General features: G+C 44.7%; 1 pseudogene; it reads right to left on the reverse strand.

Moving 5' to 3' along the window:
- Positions 1-1,948: 1,948 nt before the first annotated feature.
- On the reverse strand, positions 1,949-8,364 carry LOC100967495 (tropomyosin alpha-4 chain-like; annotated as a pseudogene).
- Positions 8,365-9,580: the final 1,216 nt, after the last annotated feature.

Consider the following 9,580-nt stretch of genomic DNA (forward strand, 5'->3'; position numbering starts at 1 on the left):
ATTGCTTGAACCTGGGAAGCAGAGGTTGCAGTGAGCCGAGATCCTGCTACTGCACTCCAGCCTGGGCAACAAGATCCTGCCACTGCAATCCAGCCTGGGCAACAAGAGAGAAATTCAGTCTCAAAAAAAAAAAAAAAACCCAAAACAAGAAAATAAGTCTTTCTCCCTTTCCTGTACAGTATACTTGACATCCCTTTCCTATACAGTATACTTGACACCTGGTTTCCTTCTTGATGTAGTCACAGTTACCAGTTTATATCCCATGGGAGATATCTTATGGATTAAAAACACACACACACACACACATATACAGCCGCCATTGTTTTCACATAAATGGTAGCATCCTATAGTGTTCTGTAGCTTGCTTAGTATTTCATGTTATAGAAATATCAGAATGTTTGCAGTCCTTTTTAAATAGACATTCAAGGATAGTCCAGTCTTCAAACATCAAAAATGTTAGGCCGGACGTGGTGGCTTATGCCTGTAATCCCAGTACTTTGGGAGGCTGAGGTGGGTAGATCACCTGAGGTCAGGAGTTCAAGACCAGCCTGGCCAACATGGTGAAATCCCATCTCTACTAAAAATACAAAAATCAGCTGGGCGTGGTGGCATACGCCTATAATCCCAGCTACTCAGGAGGCTGAGGCACAAGAATTGCTTGAACCCGGGAGGCGGAAGTTGCAGTGAGCTGAGATCACACCATTGCACTCCAGCCTGGGTGAAAGAGCGAAACTCCGTCTCAAAAAAAAAAAAAAAGCAAATGTCAAAAATATTGCTGTAATAAATATTCTTTGGGGAAAACATACATGAAGGATAAACTGCTAAACTAGTGAGAGAGTAGCAACAGGGCTTGGCTTCTTTTGGCTTCAGCCCGCCACACTAGAGCATTCTTTCATGCATCCCCACTGATCACAAAACCTACTCCACTACCTCACTGATGCCATCATGTTTTTTGGGTTTTGTTTTGTTTTTTTGAGACGGAGTTTCGCTCTTGTTGCCCAGGCTGGAGTGCAATGGTGCGATCTTGGCTCACCACAACCTCTGCCTCCCAGGTTCAAGCGATTCTCCTGCCTCAGCTTCCCCAGCAGCTGGGACTACAGGCGTGTGCCATCACACCCAGCTAATGTTTTATTTTTAGTAGAGACTCGGTGTCTCCATGTTCGTCAGGCTGGTCTCTAACTCCTGGCCTCAGGTGATCCGCCTGCCTCGGCCTCCCAAAGTGCTGGGATTACAGGCGTGAGCCACCACGCCCGGCTAATCCCCTGTTTTTCCTTAAAGAATTCCAGGAAGTGGCCTTAGGAAATAACCAAGGTTGTCCTCAGAAAGGAATGCTGAACGATTGATTTACAGCCTTGTTGCCTCCGACCAGACCACCAGGTGGCCCTTTACTCAAGATAAACATAGCAACCAGATCACGCTGACCTGTGTCTCCTGCCCCTCACATGCCTTGCCCAGCCCAGCCTCCATACCCTATCACTGATGTCAATTCCTGCGCTTTGCCTAATAAAAAAGCCCTACGGCTCTTTTCCGGAAGTCAGTCAGGGAATTCTCTCACTCATGCTGCTTTCCTTATGTCTGGGCATAAGTTCCAATGAGGCCTTGTTTGGGAAAGTTCTTTCAACTTCATGTCAATTTCTATTGCATTGAGAGCCCAAGAATCCATGGTCAGTAACACTAGTAGTGAAACTACTCTTCACGTTGTATGTGTTTTGAATTTTGATAAATATTGCCACATTGCCTTCCCTAGAGGTTATATCAATTTACAATATTGGCAAGAATATGGTTTTTTTTAACATCCTACCAACAAATTATGACAAATAAAAACATGTTCTTTTACAACATTTATTTTAACATATTTTATTTTGTTAGTTTATTTTTATGTTTGAAAAGCACCTTGAATTACTTTTATTCAAATTTTAACTTTGTTTCCCTTGTGCTTTTTTTTTTAGTTTATGTAAAAATTTATTTGACCAAAATGTAGAAAAAGTGATACTATTACATATGATACAGTTGTAAGAATCTTAAGAAAAGTATGGATTTTATTCAGTAGCACACTTTGCTAGTGTATTTCCTGGGTAGTGTGATGCTGAATAAATAGGAGTAGGGTGGTGGGGTGGGGTGGATAGGGGATTCAGATAGGCCAGAAGCAGGGTGATTTTTAGTCAGAATTGAAAACTTGAGTTGGCCCCCACACGCTGCTGGGGAATGTGAAATGTTTCAGCTCTGAGATGTTAACTGAGAAAACAAAGTAAAAAGAAGCCAAAATGTGCAGCCCCGTCTTCAAAATCCTCCATTATCCAGTTTAATCAGGAGTTTCTTGGTCTTTTATCAACTTGGTCCTAAAGAAGGAATTCAAGTTCTACATAAGTGAAACTTCAATTTGCTATTCCCTGAAGTATGGAAATGAAGTTGGGCCAGTTTTTAATCTCTGCTGCCAGAGAGGCCCTTTCTGCTAATAGAACAAAGCTCTTTTGCTCAATTTATTAATGCCTTGTAGTCTTTTGAATATGGCTGACTTGAATTGGACTGAACTCCACCATATTCCTGCTGAGTGGATGGGTCATTATTGGAATGAGACACTTGCTCCTCAGAGAACAACTTTTGATTTTATTTTTTCTTGTGATGGAGTGTCTCACTCTGTCGCCCAGGCTGGAGTACAGTGGTGCCATCTCAGCTCACTGCAACCTCCACCTCCCAGATTCAAGCAATTCTCCCACCTTAGCCTCCCTAGTAGCTGGGACTACAGGCATGTGTCACCATGCCCAGCATTTGTATTTTTAGTGGAGGCGGGGTTTTGCCGTTTTGCCAGGCTGGTCTCAAATTCCTGACTTCAGGTGATCCACCTGCCTTGGCCTCCCAAAGTGTTGGGATTACAGGCGTGAGCCACTGTGCCTGGCCAGAGAACAACTTTAGAATGAAAGAAATATGCAGAAGAACATCACATCAAGCATCTATCCAGAAAATATGTGGGTAATTATGAAGCATTCTCATGCTGACTGCTTGAGAGGATGTTTGTTCTGCATGGTGGAGTGTGGAGAAGAGCCAGGATGCTTAGGTTAATCTATCTGTGGTTTATGACTTCCCACAACAGCAAACCCCCACCCACCATTTTTGTTTTGTTTTGTTTTTGTTTTTTTTGCCTCTGGATGGAAAATCCCCACCCATGTGATGGTCCCTGGTCTCTCCTGTCGTCTGACCAATGGTTGACCCAAATGGTTATGTTCTTCAGCGTTTTAAATAGATCTATTACTAGATATTGGAGTCTGTGTTCTCCAAAGTGTGGGGTTGCCTGTTCTCTTGTCGCCCAGGCTGCAGTGCAATGGTGCAATCTCCACTCACTGCAACCTCCGCCTCCCGGGTTCAAGCAATTCTCCTGTTTCAGCCTCCCGAGTAGCTGGGATTACAGGCGTGTGCCACCACGCTCGGCTAATTATTGTATTTTTAGTAAAGACGAGGTTTCACCATGTTGGCCAGGCTGGTCTCGAACTCCTGACCTCAAGTGATCCACCCACTTCGGTCCCCTAAAGTGCTGGGTATACAGGCGTGAGCCACTGTGACTGTCCGCCCTCTGTCTGAAGAGACCGCGTTTACTAGGAAATACCCTGCCTACCTTAGGAATAAATGCAACGCAAAGGAAAAAATAGAGCTGAAAAAGCTGGTGCCATTTTAAAAAAAAGGAAGAAATGAGATTTAACTGGTGCTCAAAGCTTCTGATACAAAATATGTGGTCATGTATTCATAATTTGCTTGACATTTCCAGCAAAACAAAGATGGCAATAACAAAAGAAACTTCTTACAAGAGAAGAGAAAGACACTCGGAGCTCCGGAGTTTCTGCTGGAACAAGGCTCTTCCGTTTTGGTTATATACAGTCAAGTTCGTTTAGTGCCTGATCCAGTGTCTGATATAAGCCCGCGCTCTCTTCTTTGGCCTGGGCAAATTTCTCTTCCAGGTCATCAGTTGTCTTTTCCAGTTTTGCAACCATTATCTCTGCAAATTCAGTACGGATCTCAGCCTCCTTCAGTTGTCAGACAGAAGTTTAATTTTTTCTTCATATTTGTCCTCCTTGTCAGAATACTTTTCAATGCAGCCTCCGGCGGTTTCAGATTGTTAGTGACATTCTTGAGTTCTTCTGCCAGGTCACCACATTTTAGTTCAGACACCTCTGCACGCTCCTCTGCTCTGGCCAGTTCGCCCTCCGTGATGGCCAGTTTCCGAGCTACCTCCTCTTATTTGCGGTCAGCCTCCGGCCGCAGTGTGCTTGGCCTCTTTGAGCTGCATCTCCCGAATCCATCTTCTCCTCATCCCTCATAGCCCGGTTTTCTATTACCTTCATTCTCTCTCACGCTCATCTGCAGCCTTTTCCCCCCTCCTCTAGCTTCTGCAGGGCCGTGACCAGTCGTTCCCGAGCCCCGTCCAACTCCTCCTTAAAGAGCTGGATGCGTCAGTTGAGGACAGCCACATCGCCTTCAGCTTTCTCGCGCCGCTCGCTCGCGCCCCCCGCTCGCGCCCCCAGTCCAGCTGCCGCTGCAGGCCCTGCGCGCAGTCTTCGCCTTGTCCGCCTGCTGCGGGCGCCCCGGACCCGGCCGGGTTCGGACGACAGCTGCACGGCCGCGCCTTGGCCCCTGAACTTTTGCCTGCACCGGGGCCGCCCCGCACCCCCCGCCACCCCCAGCCCCGGCCCGGCTGCCGTCGGGGCGATGAGGTCACCCGCCCTTGCACGATATCTGTTGATTTGGGGATTTGTTCCTACTGACTATAGGAGTCAATTTTCTTGGGTTTTTCAGGCACGATGATAGCAACTAAAGTTTTTGCTTCCATCTTTTAAATGTTTTATTTCTTGTTACTTTTTTCTGATTCCAGTTGAACTATATACTGTAATGGTAAATAGCCTTGTTATTTGTTTGTTTGTTTGTTTATTTATTTATTTATTTATTTTATTTTATTTTTTTACGACACGGGGTTTCACTCTGTCGCCCAGGCTGGAGTGCAAGTGGTGGGATCTTGGCTCACTGCATGCAACCTTCACCTCCTGGGCTCAAGCGATCCTCCTACCTCAGTCTCCTGAGTAGCTGGGACTATAGGCGCGGGCCACCAAGCCCGGCTAAATTTTTTTTTTTTTTTTTTTGTATTTTTAGTGGAGACAGGGTTTCGCCATGTTGGCCAGGCTGTCTTGAACTCCTGACCTTAGGTGATCCGCCTGCCACCGCCTCCCGAAGTGCTGGGATTACAGGTGTAAGCCGGCCTCATCTTATTCTCAATATTAATGAGAATGTTTCCAGTCTTTCACCAAAAAGCACAATTTGGGAGATGTGTTTTCATTGACTTAAGAGAAATTCATCTATTTCTATTTTACTAAGGGTTAGAAAAATCAAGAATGGATGTCAAATATTCTTAAAAGCATTTTCCGTACAAATGAGATTATCATGTAATGTCAAAATTGTATTTGTACAATTTTGCATAATTTGTATTTATGTAATTTTGTATACATTGTATGTATACAAAATTGTATTTATATGGTCAGTTTTCTTAAGATGGATTTCCTGGTATTGCACCACTGCTATGTTCCTGATTCCTGTGTTAGTGGTGTAGTTTTTTCTTTTTTTTTTGAAACGGAGTCTTGCTCTGTCGCCCAGGATCTTGGCTCACAGCAACTGCCGACTCCCGGGTTCAAGCGATTCTCCTGCCTCAGCCTTCCAACTAGCTGAGATTATAGGCATGTGCCACCATGTCCTGCTAATTTTTGTATTTTTAGTAGAGGAGGGGTTTCACCATGTTGGCCAGGCCGGTCTCAAATACCTGACCTTAGGTGATCCGCCTGCCTCGGCCTCCCAAAGTGCTGGGATTACAGGCGTGAGCCACCGTGCCCAGCCAGTGGTATAGTATTTTTAATAATGATGCCAGACCTATGCATCAATAGACTTTTGCATTGATATTTGTAAGTGAGATTGGCGGCTGTTTCTGTTTGCAGTATTTTGGTCAGGTTTGGCATCTTTTCTTCCTCCTCTATGCTTTGGAACTGTTTAAATGTAAAGCCCAAACCCTTAATCACTATGTAAGACTGACTACATCCCCAGTGTGCATGTAAACATTTTGGTAAATTCTATGTGCTTTACAAATGTTAACTGTCAGAGGCAGCAATATCCCAAATGTCGGAGTACAAGTGATCCTGAGAGGAGAGTATTAAGATTAAAGGAGGTGAGAGTTGCCTTGATTACCCTAGAACTGCAGGTACCATTTCCATCTCTTGCCCCCTTTTTTAATGCACCATGAAAAATCAGATTTCCATTCCTATGAGATTCTTATGAATGGAAATCAGGGCTCCCTTCATACATTTGAGATGAGAGTGGGAAGGGGCCTTGGAAGCCCCAAGTCAGCCTCCTCCATTCTAGGAAGACAGAGACACGGCCCCAGAGGTGACAGAATGGCCTGAAAGTGCACTGCATGACTGCGACAGATTTCAAACCCAGGCACGTTGCTCTGGCCTTATGTTCTTTCTGTGACTCTAACTGCCTCTCTTGCAGCAACAGAACTGAGAAACTTCTCAGAGGCCCCAGCAACGGACCCCAGCACCCCTTCTATCTCAGTCAGATTTCCCAGACTCATCTCACCTTAGGGATGGTGCACTGTCTGAATAGGCCCTGGGCCACAGCACTGGGCAGAGTAGAAGGAAGGAGAGTGATTTATCATTGTATCTCATGCAGGCTGGCCCAGCTTCATCTTGTCCTTCACGGAGCAGCTTTGATTGCATCCAATCACATGATCAATTTCTTCATGAACTTTGTCTGCAGAGACATGAATCATGAATGTGACCTGGAAATGCTCTGGAAGTGCTTGCAATGTGTGACAGAAAGTGGCCTAGAAAAGGATCCCAGGAGGCCGAGGCGGACGGACCACTTGAGCCCAGGAGTTCGAGGCCAGCCTGGGCAACACAGGGAGACCCCCATATCTACAAAAAACACAAAAAAAATTAGCTGGGCATGGTGGCACACATCTGTAGTCCCAGCTACCGGGGAGACTGAGGTGGGAAGATCACTTGAGGCCAGGGAGGTCAAGGCTACGGTAAACCATGATCACGCCACTGCACTCCAGCCTGGGCAAGTGAGACCCCGCCTCAAAATAAAATAAAAGGCTCCTAAGGTCAAAGACATGTTGTTAAGCAACCCATTGCTCTGCTCCTGATGGAATTCCTGTTGTCTATTTTGCTGCAAATACCAGGGACTTTGTTGCAGGAAAAATGAAGGCTGGGTCAGGTGTGTCCTCAGCCTCCTGGCTTAATTGGTTTGTTCTCCTGCAGAGGCGAGGAGAGGACCTGGGTAGCGGGGATTCTGACTTATTCCACATTACCTGGCAATGCAGCTGTTGAGGGGAAGTGTTTAATCCTCACTCTAGTGGGGCCATCTTCCTTGTCAGCTTCACCCACTCTCCTGCATGTTTTGTGGAAATGGCAAACAACATTTTGTTGAGCAATACAAACACTTGCTTCCTGCAGCCGGATCTCTGAGAATGTGCTTGAGATAATCCAGCGACTACAATTTCATTTTTGAATTTCAATTCAAAATTATATCAGAGCTAAGAGTCCCCTTTGGGGAGTTTGGTCCATTTTCAAAGTGGGAAAATAGAAGTATGCAAGATGAAATAACTTGCTTGAGGTCACACAGTCAAGTACTGGCAGGCCAGGGATGAGAAGCCAGCATGGAACCCATGTGTCCTCCATTCCATTAGGGCTCACTCTTGGGCAAGCATCTCATATATAAAATTTGGGGTTCAGAAGCTCCTCTCCATTTTTAAACTGAAACGAAAGGCTTTGAGTTCTTAAAGGCCTCTCTGCTTATCAGCATCATTAGACATAATTCTGATCTATAAAAGCAAAACCACAATGAATGGCCCTTTGCATGATGTTCTACAAAGCAGCCAAGAGAAAACGAAGCATCAGGTGGAAGCTAGACTTCACATGAAACCACATCTATGTCTAACTTTTCCCTCTTCCTGTCCTGTTTCTTTCATCCACATACATACAAGTTTCTCCTGATTGCATTGCCTTGATAAATCACTCATACAAATGCCTGTTTTAGGCTCTGCAACTAGGAAACCTGCTCTAAAACGACTCCTAGCTGCTCTCTCTGAATCCACGGTTGATGGCTACAATCTGTCCTCCACATCACAAATATGATCATTCTCTATAGGCTTAGACCCTGGAAATAATTTCCATTGCTATTGGGATAAAGAGGAAACATTGCTATGGCCTCCCAGGTCTTTGGCAGAGGTCTGGCTACTGACCTCCCGCTGCTCTGGCCTTGGTCACACCGGCTTTCTTTCTCCCCCTCTAATTCCCAGCTTTCTTCTGCCTTGGGGCCTTTGCACATCTGGCTCCCCTCCTTGGTATATTTTTCTCTACCATCTTCACACCACTGATCCCTACTCACTCTTCAGCTCTTAGCTCAATCACTGCCCATGGAGGGATGTACCCAGTGGGCCTTGAGTTAGAAGTCCCTCCCTGGCTCACATTAGTTCCTGCCACTTCCTCCCATAGCAGCTTGTACTCCCTCTCTTAGCATTTCATTGTTATCGCTTGTTTTAGTGATCTTTGCATTAGACTATAAGCTCCATGAAGGCAAGGACTGTATTATTATTAATCTTCTCTTTTATTAGCTTAACATTCTGATGAACTGTATCATTCTTAATGAATAAGTAAATTTATTTAAATTTCTTTTATTGTGCACCTGTAATATTCCATGCATGTACTAGTTGTTAATAGACACTGTGGGAAATTGACACTGTTCTAGTCCTCTGGGAGTATATAGTGTAGTGGAGAATATAGAAGTAAATTAAATAATATATCATTAAACAGTGACAAGTGCTATGAAAGACAACTGCAAGGTATTATTATTATTATTACTATTTATTTTTTGAGACAGAGTCTTGCTCTGTTGCCCAGGCTGGAGTGCAGTGGTGCTGTCATGGCTCACTGCAGCCGCAACCTCCTGGGTTCAAGAAATTCTCCCACCTTAGCCTCCTGCGTAGCTGGGACTACAGGCATGCTCCACCATGCCCAGATAATTTTTTTTGTATTTTTTATAGAGATGGGGTTTCGCCATGTTGCCCAGGGTGGTCTCGAACTTCCTGGGCTCAAGCAATCTGCCCACCTCAGCCTCCCAAAGTGCTAGGATTACAAGCATGCACCACTGCACCTGGCCAGTATTACCATTTACAAAATTTTTTTTTTCATTGCCAGTATCGGGAGATAATTTGTAGGGTATTATCTGACTCATGATTTTATTCCCTTTACCAAGCAAGTCTGATACACAATGGATGCTAAATAAAAATTTTGAAGGATTAAATAAACAACCTGGCTATTATTCCTCCTTCCCAGATACACATCTAGCCTTCTGAGAGTCCATCAGAATGAATAGGACATTTTCATATACCTCCTCAGTAAGTAGAATGATTTTAAATGCCTTAACTGATTCCAAGGAAATCTGTGAGAAGTAACTGCAAAATCATGGCAACATTTCTGCCTTAGACAGAGTTTCTAAAGGAACCAGCCCTCCGGGAGCTTAAGGGTAAACAGGTTATTATGAA

Source organism: Pan paniscus, chromosome 8, assembly GCF_029289425.2.
Source record: "Pan paniscus chromosome 8, NHGRI_mPanPan1-v2.0_pri, whole genome shotgun sequence".
Taxonomy (NCBI): domain Eukaryota; kingdom Metazoa; phylum Chordata; class Mammalia; order Primates; family Hominidae; genus Pan; species Pan paniscus.